Source organism: Sinohyriopsis cumingii, chromosome 12 (assembly GCF_028554795.1).
Source record: "Sinohyriopsis cumingii isolate HCF-2022 chromosome 12, ASM2855479v2, whole genome shotgun sequence".
NCBI classification, from domain to species: Eukaryota; Metazoa; Mollusca; class Bivalvia; order Unionida; family Unionidae; genus Sinohyriopsis; species Sinohyriopsis cumingii.
In genome coordinates this window covers 103,311,726-103,325,535 of record NC_142972.1, presented here as the reverse complement: position 1 = coordinate 103,325,535, position 13,810 = coordinate 103,311,726, and the positions used below count along the sequence as shown (strand labels likewise).

Sequence of the window (13,810 nt, the reverse complement as noted above, 5' to 3'; positions counted from 1 at the left end):
AACAAATTGTGTGAAAACAATTTTTGTTCATTATGAGGCAAGAACGAGATGGGTGATTCTTCATGACAATATTACCATCGCTTTCATAACAACCACTTTTTTAATTGATGTGATAGCTTTAATGATGATAGGCCCAGAGACAAACTGACAGACATTAGTAATTAAAGTATGGAGAAATCAAAACAAAATATGCAGAGTATAATATAATGGCTGTGTAACAGATGAGAAAGATGATTTCATTATCTTTTTTTAGAGACAACATAAAGATGTTGAGATAAATAAGACAAAACAGTAACCGAAACGATGCGGTTTAATCAAAACGTCTGGAAGCATAACTTGTCTTGTTCATTAGGTTTCACTTATGCATATAAAGCCAAAACTTTGAAAATAAATATAAAAAATTCCATGTTTAGAATTAATACAGCATACACATGTAACTGAATGAGAAAAGTTAACAAATTTTGACTGCCTTAAAAACCATCAAGATATTCGTTTAGGTATATGATGACGACCAATGTTCGCCTAGAGCGAGAGAAAAGAGGTATATACACTCTTAAAGGTATTATTAATACAAAGATGCATAAACTGTAAGTTTACTTGAATGTCTTAATTAAGTTCAAAGATGTTTACAAGGTCTCTACTTTACACCAGCACAATTTTCTTCTTAAATAATAGTCAAAATTTAGTTTCGATCTACTAGGAGGCCAGATTCTATTTAGAATGTCCCAGACATTAGAATACAAGTTGTGTGCAAAATAATTGACAGACATTCCTAATTAAACTATGGAAAAGCTATAAAATCAGCCAAAGTATAATTTGATGGCTGTGTAACAACCGGGAAAGATGATTTCATTATCTTATTTTAGAGACAACTGAAAGACCAAAGTATAATTTGATGGCTGTGTAACAACCGAGAAAGATGCTTTAATTATCTTATTTTAGAGACAACTGAAAGACCAAAGTATAATTTGATGGCTGTGTAACAACCGGGAAAGATGATTTCATTATCTTATTTTAGAGTCAACTCAAAGACCAAAGTATAATTTGATGGCTGTGTAACAACCGAGAAAGATTATTTCATTATCTTATTTTAGAGACAACTGAAAGACCAAAGTATAATTTGATGGTTGTGTAACAACCGGGAAAGATGATTTCGTTATCTTATTTTAGAGACAACTGAAAGACCAATGTATAATTTGATGGTTGTGTAACAACCGAGAAAGATGATTTCATTGTCAAATTTTAGAGAGAACTCAAAGACCAAGGTATAATTTGATGGCTGTGTAAATACCTGGAAAGATTTGTTATCTTATTTTAGAGACAACTCAAAGATGTTGATACAAATAAGGCCGTGACGTTTACAGAAACAGTGACCGAAATGATGCCGTTTAATCAAAACGTTTGGAAGCAATACATGGCTTGTACATTTGGTTGACACTTATGCATATAAAGCCATACGTTTGACAATGAATATCTAAATATTGATGTTCTGAATTAACTCAGCATACAGATGTATTTGAATGAGCAAATTAGACAAATTTCGACTGAACTAAAAACCATCAAGATATTTGTGAAGCATATAATGATTTCAAATATCTGCCCAGAGCGAGAGAATAGAGGCATATACACTCTGAAAGCTTTCATTAATCCAAACACGCATAAATTAGACGTTTACCGAATGCCTTAATTCAGTTCAAAGATATTTACAAGGTCTCTACTTTCCACCAGCATAAATTTCTTCATAGATAATAATCAGTCTTTAACTTGAATCCACGAGGAGGCCAGGTAGTATTCAGACTATACTTGCCTTCACAGACAATCGATCTTTATTTTCGATCTACGAGGAGGCCAGTTTCTATTCAGACTGTATTTTATCACCAAACAGGTTTATTTACGTCATCGATATATTATCCTTACTAAAAGCTTTGAAATATATGTCAGCTTATTTTATCAGAACAAGTAATTTGCATTCTAAATACGTCCTATGGATTGCATTAGTCCATATGAGATGATAATCTAAATACGTCCTATGGATTATATTAGTCCATATGAGATGATAATCTAAACACGCCCTATGGATTGCATTAATCCATATGAGAGTACAAATTGAAGATGAATACAATAATATATTAATTTTTATTCTCTTATTTACAATGTCCGCTTGAAAAAGGTCCGTTGGTCTATAAATGAATTATTGGAAGTGCCGAGCTTACAAATTATATAGGTTAGAGTCAGGGATAAGCTTGAATTCGATATACTTTCGTAAATTATTATCATGCTTCTTGTTACTAATATTTGCATTGCGTCGAATATACATCTATTTTAAAGTACTATACCATTCAGTTTGCAAATATTATTATTCTTGATATAAAAGTTAAATTTATTTAATATTATCTTCTTATCAACATTTACGTTACCTTGCAACTGGCTAAATTTATATGTACTAGTTGTATAGTGTGACAATATGGCGACAAGGATAAATGTACTAGTAGTATAGTGTAAAAACATGGCGACAAGAATAAATGTACTAGTAGTATAGTTTGACAATATGGCGACAAGATAAATATCCTACTAGCATAGTGTGACAATATGGCGACAAGGATAAATGTATAGTACTATAGTGTGAAAAGATGGCGACAAGGATAAATCTGCTAGTAGTATAGTGTGAAAAGATGGCGACAAGGATAAATGTACTAGTAGTATAGTATGACAATATGGCGACAAGATAAATGTACTAGTATTATAGTGCGAAAAGATGGCGACAAGGATAAATGTACTAGTAGTATAGTGTGACAATATGGCGACAAGGATAAATGCACTAGTAGTATAGTGTGAAAAGAAAGCGACAAGGATAAATGTACTAGTAGTATAGTGTGAATTTATGGCGACAAGAATAAATGTACTGGAAGTATGGTGTGAAAAGATGTATAACTGTAATGGTCACTGGACACCATACTGGTCTAATTATTTTGTATACTTTTTCATAATCAGGACCGAAATAGTGAGAAATGAAAAGTGCTTTTATACTGTATCCACTGAATAACACTCTAAAAATATATATGACCTATGATGCTGCCTTTAATTTTAAATTCAACTAAAAAAAAACTATATAAATGTGTTATTTAAATCCCCAATAAATCTGAAACCTTGCAGCAAAAATATAGTATTTTCGTAATTCCTTACAACGTCCTGAAAAGAAACGCCTTTCCCCGATCAATATAGTATAAATTTACGATATATTTTTTAATTACAACTACTTCTTTGGGGCGTCATATGTGACCAGTTTTTATTAGTATTGTGTTAGAAAATTATTGCGACAAACCAAAGTAAAGAAAACAGTCACTTAGATCAATTAGTCCATATCGTTTTGTAAATGATACTGTATAAATGAATTCAGAAGAACCCAGAAAAATGTATTCATGTAAGCACATCACAATTTCGGTGTTTATACATTATTTTTATATAAAGTGTGATCATTATACATGCAAAGTATACATTTACAAATTAATATTCCAAGTGAGATAAACCATACATACATACTTACGAATTATAATCGTGAGATAGCAAAGGTTGGTTTATATTTTGAGAGGTAACAAATACACCACCAAAATTAGAGTCTATGAGTACATTTGATTTCCATCTTAGCCATAATACAAATTGTTTCCAAATATGAAACTTAAACATTTCAACACATTTAAACATATTCCGACTATGAAGGACACAAAATAGTGAATTTAATTTATTAGTTTAGTGTAAATTGTAAAATAGTTCCATATATTTGGTATAGGGTCTGAATAAGGAAGTATCTTTCTCAAATTTGCTAACTGCCACACTGTCGTTATATAATGATATACCTACTTGCTGTACCCTGGCTGTATATATATGTCACGTGTTTGTGTAGGGGAATGCGTACATCACAATCGCACTCATAAATTGTAGTCAATGCCATCTCAGGTATGGTTACGAGTAAATTTGTACAGTGTTTTAATCAGAACAGAAAATCAATAAAATCAGTAAAATACACAGCAATGGAATATAGCTTCTTAAAGGTCACGCATTCTTCTTGAAATGAGTGTGTGCAATGTGGGGTTTTAACGTAGCTTTAACAATATTTCAGATATACACATATATATATATATATATATATATATATATATATATATATATATATATATATATATATATATATATATATATATATATATATATATATATATATATATGTGTATATGCCGTCTGCATTGTGGCATTTTATAGTGGTCTAGCACTGGGGGATCATACCACAGACATGTAGCATCACGTCCCACGCATTCACATTATCCTGACAACAGCCCAACCAGTCCTTACACTAACCTCTTAGTGCTGAGTGCATGGTGAGACAGTTGTTAGTACTATTTTTTATAAGTCTTTGTTATTAGTCGATCGGGGTTCGAACCTGCGACTTCCCGCATCCAAAGCGGATGCAATAACAACTTGGCCACTGGAGCTGTATTTCTAGAACTGTAACAGTTATAGGTCCTATGTTAATAATTAATAGGTTTATACGGTATAAATCATTTTCAAACATGTAAACACAGGGAAGAAAGAAAAAACAAAATCATACTGAGGTATGAATTTTAGCACTGTTTTATACACATGCAATAACATACTTTCTATCCTTCTATAATATATTTTAAGATGACAAAATATACCACAACAAAGACAGACAGACAGCCGAAAACTGGGTTCATCAAAGACTTATATCGTCTATGCTGTGGGCTGATTTCTGAGCAAAAGTTTGGTTGTTCGAATCTCAGCAGGCATGATTGTCAAACAAATTTAGACTGACCTAAGTGCATCAATACTTATTTCATATGGGAGCATTGTATCACCATATTAAAGATATTTAAAGTTAATTTACCATTACTTGAGACAGGGCCCCGAGTGGTCGAGAGGTCTAAAGCGCTATCCGTTACGGATCACTGCCATCTCACCTCTGTCTCTGTGGGTTTGAGTCTAGGATTCGGTCAATGTGGGTATGTAAGAAAGCTTGCCAGTTGATTCTCTGTGGTCGGTGGTTCTTCCTGGGGTTTTCTCGCGTTCTTCCTCCACTATTAATACTGGCCGCCATGCAAAGCATATCGTGTGCTGAAAAATGGCGTTAAATCCCACAACAACAACAACATTACTTGAGACGAAATTTTTATTAGGTCGAGGAGGAAAAAAATGATATTTCATTCTCTGTCGGATGACTAAAGGAAGAAAATGTTGTAGCAAAGCTTACATTGATTGGAAGCTATTTATGTCATAAGCTATGTCGCTAATAACCGGTGCAATCGGAGATACTATAATTAAGGAAGCCTTGGGCCAGTTGCCATTTTGCATAGAAATGTAAGTTGGTATTTTTGTACTCTTGATCCATGATTATCCAGCCTTATTTTCTCGACATAAAACTTCAATAGTTACTAAATCTTTTGCATTGTTTACGATTATAGCTGTCTTATTTTGAATATTTTTGATTTCCCCTTTCTCAAATAATGCATACTCTTAAATTGACAAATTTGTAACTACTGCCAAAATAATTTATTGTTGTGCAATTGCATGTTTTTATTGTTTTTTTTGGATCCATAGAATCCCTAAAATTTTAAATTGTCTCATAAAATTGTAAAACGACAAGTGATATTTAACTCTTACTGGGTCGTTTGTAGTCATCGGAATGGCTTATACTAAAGTAAAACAAATATAGGAATAATGTATATCCTTATATATTGTTTTGTTCTGTTTTTATTTTATACTACACAAAAAAAAGTTGAAAACATAGATCAATTAAATAAATAACATTTACGAAGCAAACGGAATTCTGAAATTTTCCCTTGGACAAGGAGGAGGTAATTCTGCGAAGTCCTCTTAAGTGTAGTGAACTACAGGTGTGTAAATCTCTGTCCCCGTAGTGTATGCCATTTACCACATGTGTGTCATCCCCCCAATGTACGTGGAAAACACACCATATCAATAAAATAAAAATGTAGTTTTTCAAAAAATCTAGACCCTGAGATATTTTTTTGTTTAAAATCAAACAAAACCCTCTATGAAGGAAGCGTATAAATGCTTTCCTTGAGGTGGACCTCCTAATGTATGTGGATTTACAAGGTCCTCCTAATGTAGGTAATGCTTGTGTGTCTGTGTGTGTGTGTTCCAAATTTCCTTAAAAAAAGTTTTCATGTAGCAAATACTCTTTAATATCCAAGTATCACGTTATTTTATTTTAAAAACCACAGATGAGTGTGACTAAGAGTTTAAAGAAATTCAAAAGCATTTATTGGAAATCGTTTACTGGATGAAATGAAAAATGGGAAGCAAAAATGAAGACATATTGGGTTAAAATGCTGCAATTGATTGAGAATGTTTAAAGGCCGAGACAAAAGTGCTATGGGTTGCACCTTTCCTTCTGTCCAAAATTATCTTGAGTCCAGGAAGCATATTCTTGTCGTAATTCGATTGGATGTCCGACATAGCAAACCAGTTTACAAAGCATATCTATATAAAGCTTGCTAATTGAGCACCGGTCGGTTGATTGACCAATAGGGATTTTCTTACCTGACATGGCTGAATATCATAATCTAACATACATGACCCATCATAGATTATATGGTGCTATCTGCATAATAGCTACCAACCGGTTTCGAACTTCGGTCTTTAAATCCAGAAGCAAGTTATATTGATAAACATAATTAATAATACATGTCGATATAACATATAACATAATAAGGGCAAAATACAGCACACACACAGTTCATTTCTTCTCATTAGTGAAGAGCAATATATATAATGATCGATGCTGCCGTTACGATGATGGCGCTGCCCAACGGAACTGCGTAGTTGCAGAGATTTCCATTACACATACACACTGTACCAGTGATCCCGTTTTCTGTGGCCTCGGTGCATTTATCTCCAGTAGAAAGTGAAGGCTCGCACCCTCTTCCAACAGCTGCAAGATTATAGTCAAATTTGATATCTTAATCTCTCATCTGTTTCGCAGAGTAAACGATTCTTACTATTATTGTTTCGGTATGGATGTGTCGATTCGTGTAATGACTGTTTGACGGCGTTATAATACAGCATTTCGCACTGTGATAAGCTAATAATACGAAAAACAACTTGAGCGATTGTAAGCAAAATCAGTTATATGATGGAATAGAAATGAATAATAATTACAACTTTCTCTTTGCATCTCCCTCGGTCCTAAATACATGTAGAATGTTTGCATTTCAAAAGGCTAATTTGGCTATTCAAACCACCGTTATAAATATAATTGCATGGAATTATATTCGACTGCTTATTTCTGATTCAAGCTACTCTTCTCTGTGTTTTCATCGTAATAGACAATTTAGTTTCCTTATATATACATGCTCATTTTAATCAGTAAAAAGTACGACGCACACTCATGTCTTTAACGCTGGGGATAAATCCGGATAATCGGCGTCCGAATATTTGAATTTTTACTCTGTGTGTGTGTGCGTGTTATTCAAAAATGTTTACAAACCTTGTTTATTCGTACGTGTGGCCTTGACCTTATAACATGACCCATTGCAGGGAATTGTTGAGACTCCGGATGACTTAAATGGATCGTTGCACGCATCATCCAAAATACAACTGTAACAATTGATTGCATCCCCTTCAAAGTAATTAAACAAACAAAATATTATTTCTAAATCTATGGTATCATCTATTGTTAAGCATTGAATTAGAATATAAAATTTTCAATATTGTGTATTATTATATAAGTTTAAATGTTCATCATTATCATGTACTGTACTATTGAGCTCTATTCTACCCTTCAAGAAAGTTGAATAATGCTTTTGCTTTAAAATGTTGAGTAATATCACAAACTTTTAATGTTGGTAATTATTATATACTTTTAAATGTTCATCATTATGATATACTTTTAATGTTGAGTTGTATTATACCTTATAAAATATATTGTATAGTGAGTATGAATGTGCACTTTTGAAACCCAGTGTATACTTGCGATTGTTGAGATAAAGTAATGTAATTAGAAAAGAAAAGTATCATGATGGCGGAGGACTTCGAAACATAAAATATAAGAGCTCAACAAGAAAAGAAAATAGACTTGCTTATCTTTCACTAATATTTCTGATGCGATAGAATTTATACAATCGTTAATGTATTGGTACACTCGCACCTACCTTGCTTTAGCCAGATTAGAATCCCTAGAAAAATAAGGTACTTCGTATACGGTGTCTCCATGCCTGACTATGCTCTCTTTCCTGAGGCGCTGACATTAAATACGCAAATTAGACAGGTGATATTCAAGGTAAACTGTTTTCTATAACCATACACGTTCTCACCTCTCTGATGCAAGAAAAATCGTGCGCAGTAAGCACTGCAAATGTGTCAGCATTATAAGGAGTTAGGCTACAAATTACGCGACATGTGGATATTTAATATACGAATTTGATATCTGCAGTGGCCTAGACTGCCCCAGATGGGCGGATATCCTGACAGCCATTCAGACAAAGGGTTATAAAATAGATATCATAGATGCCCTTCAAAATGATGGAAGGGGGTCTTTTATATTGTAACCAATGGGAAACAAGCCACTATTCCCAAAAGGAAGTTTCGAAGTAAAAGGAAAGGTGGCTTGTGTAAAATAAGCGCCACCAATAATTTGCGAAATAAAACAGAAGCAAACTGAAGTGCATATTTTTTTTAGGATTGCCCGTGGAAATATATATCATAGAAGTAACCAAGAAAATAGAAACGAAAATGAACATCAACATAAGGAATACAAAGAATACCTAAATACGGTGGTTCCCTGAGATAAAATCAGAAATTGGGATAATTACAATCCTAAATGAGGATGCACACACAAAATCCCGACTTTTTTATGTGTTGGGATTTTTGCTTAAGACTTGATACCGGGGATGCAAGCAGCACCGCCTATGTTCAATGTGTCAATCATACCGGGTTATATCTAGAGAGGGGGGACAGAGAGAGACAGGGACGGACGGAGCATGTGGAGCTCAATAGTTTCCAGGTGATAACCCTAAAGCAAGTCTCCTTCCTTGTACAGGAAATTTGTATGATTTCTTTTCATGTAACTTTCAAACAGCATACAATTCATTGAAAACTGGTTTATATTGACCTTGAATTTTCGTGTTCAAGGAATATTGATAGGAACGTCTAAAGTTATTGCAAGACATATCATACGAAGTGTGTACAACAGCAAAAAATGAAGTCCACTCTTAACCATAATATTATTGGAGACAGACGTAACATAACGATGCAGTCCTAGATTCAACATTGATCTGTAATCTATTTACCATTTACAAATAATAATGCCAATAAGAATTTGAAATAAATAGCAATTACAACACGGCTTTTAAGACTCGAGCTAGAAACGCTGTACATTTAGCTAGATCGATCAGTGCGAAATGTCCTGTTTTTGGGACATTTAATTTCATTAACTTGCTTTAGTAGGTATGTGTGTTGCACTTAAGGTGTATATTGATTACTGTGAAGAAAGCTCAAATGATGATTGAAATTAGGGAGGTGACATCTGTGTGTGTGTATGTGTGTTTGGATTTAGGATTTATAACGTAGCGTTAACAATTTCCAGTCATATAGCTACGATGCATACAGAAGAAGGCCGAACTTGTCCTTAGACAGAATACAGCATTCACAACTTCGATGTCAGTTCTACGGATCACACCTTGTATATATGCCGATGAGATAGGACCGTCGCTTGACCATTTTGTTCAGGTCATGAAATAACCTCTGACGTAGCTGTAGCAATGCTCATAAATTTGATGTATGTGGCGATTCTTCTTTAGGCGGAATTACGAGAGTAAAAGGTGGACAATATTCTGATTGTGACCTTGTATATTTCCTCCGTCATACTATTCCATGCAAACAATTAGTTTACAATACAGTTCTCAATGATTACAAATTAAATATGAAGCTTCTTTCTCGAGGTTTGGTTTATTTCTTGTGGAGAGCGTTTCATCAAATTGGACCCCCATTCTAGAGGATAGTTTGACCGCCACCTTCACCATTGCCTTACTTGTAGTTCACATCCACATGCGTTATGCATTTCATATGGTCATATTTACTTGATCAAACAACACCAATGCAAAAGATTTCGTGTGTTGATAAGGTTTCCATCATTGTTTCGTTGTTTGTTTGGTTGTTTTGGGGTAAGTATTTTTTTCAAAAAGGACCTGGTGTCTGATTTAGTTATAGATTCGCTCTTGGGAGGATCTCCAGTACGAGACAAATAGCATATTCATCTCAGACTAGGAGGTTGTTTATACCTTTAGCCTTCTGTGGCATGCCATTTGTAAGAAGAGAACTATATTCACATAAACAAACACTCATTTCTAAAACAGCAACACTAGTATTAATGACATCTTATACTACTAGTACACTGGTGGTAATCGAAGGCAACTTACAGTACTAGAACACTGGTGGCAATTAAGGGCTATTTACAATTCTAGTACACTTGTGGTAATTAAGGGAAATTTACAGAACTACTGTTGGCTTCCGTTAGTCTCGAGAGAGGATGGAACTGCGCCCATGAGAGATGTCCCGGTTGGTGGTTGTGCAGCGTCTGCTGTGGCTAAGTAGTCCAATGCGGGAGTTGCAGTCCCTGCTGCACTTGCTGCACTTGAAGGTTGCGTCGGTGTTGGTTGGAGCTGCTTCTTCTTCCTCTGCGATCGTCTTTCATCAGCTAGAAAGCGTTGCTTGTCCTCTCCGGCTTTCAGACCTGTGATCAGAGCATGTCGCCAGCTTGATCTGTCTAGAACGAGCTCTTCCCAGGTGTTGACATCGATATCAAGGGCTTTCATGTCGTGCTTACAGACATCCTTCAAGCGGAGATGTGGCCGTCCGATCGACCTTTTGCCAGAGGCGAGTTCCGAATAAAGAATGTCTTTGGGTATCCGTCAGTCATCCATCCGACGTACATGGCCCAGCCATCTGATACGGCGTTGGCGGAGGAGTTTGATCATGCTGGGAATCTTGGCACGCTCGAACACTTCGTTGTTTGTTACTCGATCGCTCCAGATGATCTCCAGTATGCGTCGGAGGCATCGCATGTGTAAGACGCCCAGTCTTTTCTCTTGTGAAGCGTACAGAGTCCAGGTTTCACTGGCGTACATGAGAGTCCTTAGCACGCATGCACGGTACACGGTGATCTTAGTGTTCATGGTCAGCATGGTGTTGTTCCACACTCTCTGCGACAACCTGGAGAGAGTTGTTGATGCCTTTCCGATCCGCTTGTTGAGCTCAGCATCGAGCGAGAGGTTGTTGGTGATGGTGGAGCCGAGATACATGAACTGACTCACCACCTCAAGTTCGTAGTTGTTGATGATGATGCTTGGGGAGCCCGCGTCCTGAACTATCACGTTAGTTTTCTATAGGCTTATGGTTAACCCAAACACATCACATGCTTTAGCAAAGCAGGCCATCAAGCGCTGAAGCTCAGCTCCTGTGTGGGTGTCTAGAACAGCATCGTCTGCGAAGAGCATGTCCCTGATGGTTATTTCACGCACTTTGCTCTTTGCCTTCAGTCGTGCCAGGTTGAATAGTCTGCCGTCTGATCGTGTGTGCAGGTAAGTCCCTTCTGTGGACGTCTCAAAGGCATGCTTTAGCAGGACTGCGAACAAGATTCCGAAGAGCGTTGGGGCAAGGACACAGCCCTGTTTAACTCCACTGCGGATGTCAAAGGGGTCGGATGTTGAGCCATCGTACTGCACTGTGCCTTTCATGGCATCGTGGAAGGACTGAATCATGCTTAGCAGCTTTGGAGGGCAACCATTTTTTGCTGCTGACCAGATGAATGACTTGGTGAGGTCTATAAACTCCAGGAAAAGGGGTCTGTGTTGTTCTCTGCATTTCTCCTGCAGTTGCCTGACAGAGAAGATCATGTCGACTGTGGACCTCTCTGCGCGGAACCCGTACTTTGACTCTGGGTAAACTCTGTCAGTAAGCGCCTGCAGTCTGTTCAGCATGACGCGTGCGAAAACGTTACACACGATGCTGAGAAGTGATATGCCCCTGTAGTTGTTGCAGTCGCTTCTGTCGCCCTTGTTCTTGTACAGGGTTATGATGTGAGCGTCTCTCATGTCCTGAGGCACTGCACCCTCATCCCAGCACTGACAGCGGAGGTCGTGCAGGTGTGTGAGTAGCACGCTACAGCCACACTTGTTGAGTTCTGCTGTGATGCCATCCTTCCCTGGGGCTTTACCTAGGGACAGTTTCTTTAAGGCCTTCTTTAGTTCGTCTACAGTATGTTTCTCATCCAGTTCGGCCATGAGAGGGAGGTTTTCAATGGCGTTGAGGGCATCATTGGTCATGTGGTTCTGTTTGGAGTACAGTTCGGAGTAGTATTCCACCCAACGCTCCATCTGCTTGCCCTTTTGTGGATGGTATCGCCTGTGGCAGGCTTCAGTTGTGCTGTCAGTTTCTTCGTGGGACCCATTGCTTTCTTTATGGCATCGTACATGCCTCTGATGTTTCTAATATCTGCTGCTGACTGGATAATCTGACAGAGCTGAAGCCAGTATTAATTGGCACACTGCCGTGCTAATCTCTGCACTTTGCTTCTAACTAGATTGGAATGTATGAATTGTACTGATTAGATTGGAATGTATGAATTGTACTAACTAGATTGGAATGCATGAATTGTACTGACTAGATTGGAATGAATAAATTACACTGACTAGATTGGAATCTATGAATTATACTGACTAGATTGGAATGTATCGATTGTACTAACTAGATTGTAATGCATGAATTGTACTGACTAGATTGGAATGTATGAATTATACTGACTAGATGGGAATGTATGAATTATACTGACTAGATTGGAATGTATGAATTGTACTGACTAGATTGGAACGTACGAATTGTACTGACTGGATTGGAATGTACGAATTGTACTGACTGGATTGTAATGTATGAATTGTACTGACTAGATTGTAATGTATGAATTATACTGACTAGATTGGAATGTACGAATTGTACTGACTACATTGGAATGTATGAATTGTACTGACCAGATTGGAACGTACGAATTGTACTGACTACATTGGAATGTATGAATTGTACTGACTCGATTGGAATGTTCGAATTGTACTGACTAGATTGGAATGTACGAATGGTACTGACTAGATTGGAATGTATACACTGTACTGTCTAGATTGGAATGTATAAATTGTTCTGACTAGATTGGAATGTATGAATTTTTTGACTATATTGGAATGTATGAATTTTCTGACCAAATTGGAATGTATGAATTGTACTGACTAGATTGGAATGTATGAATTGTACTGACTAGATTGGAATGTATGAATTGTACTGACTAGATTGGAATGTATGAATTGTACTGACTAGATTGGAATGTATGAATTGCACTGACTACATTGGAATGTACGAATTGTTCTGACTAAATTGGAATGTATGAATTGTACAGACTAGATTGGAATGTACGAATTGTTCTGACTAGATTGGAATGTATGAATTGTACTGACTAGATTGGAATGTATGAATTGTACTGACTAGATTGGAATGTATGAATTATACTGCCTAGATTGGAATGTACGAATTTTACTGACTAGATTGCAATGTACGAATTGTACTGACTAGACTGGAATGTACGTATCGTACTGACTAGATTGGAATGTACGAATTGTACTGATTAGATTGGAATGTATGAATTTTACTGACTAGATTCGAATGTATGATTTTTACTGACTAGATTGGAATGTATGAATTTTACTGACTAGATTGGAATGTACGAATTGTGATG

General features: G+C 36.3%; 1 long non-coding RNA gene across 1 annotated transcript; it reads right to left on the bottom strand.

The window, feature by feature from the left end:
- Window positions 1-292: 292 nt before the first annotated feature.
- On the bottom strand, window positions 293-8,420 carry LOC149787147 (uncharacterized). The gene is made up of 3 exons (XR_016425112.1): window positions 8,187-8,420; window positions 7,523-7,654; window positions 293-6,967 (listed from the first exon to the last, which is right to left on the bottom strand). It is a non-coding gene; the product is annotated as an uncharacterized LOC149787147 (long non-coding RNA).
- Window positions 8,421-13,810: the final 5,390 nt, after the last annotated feature.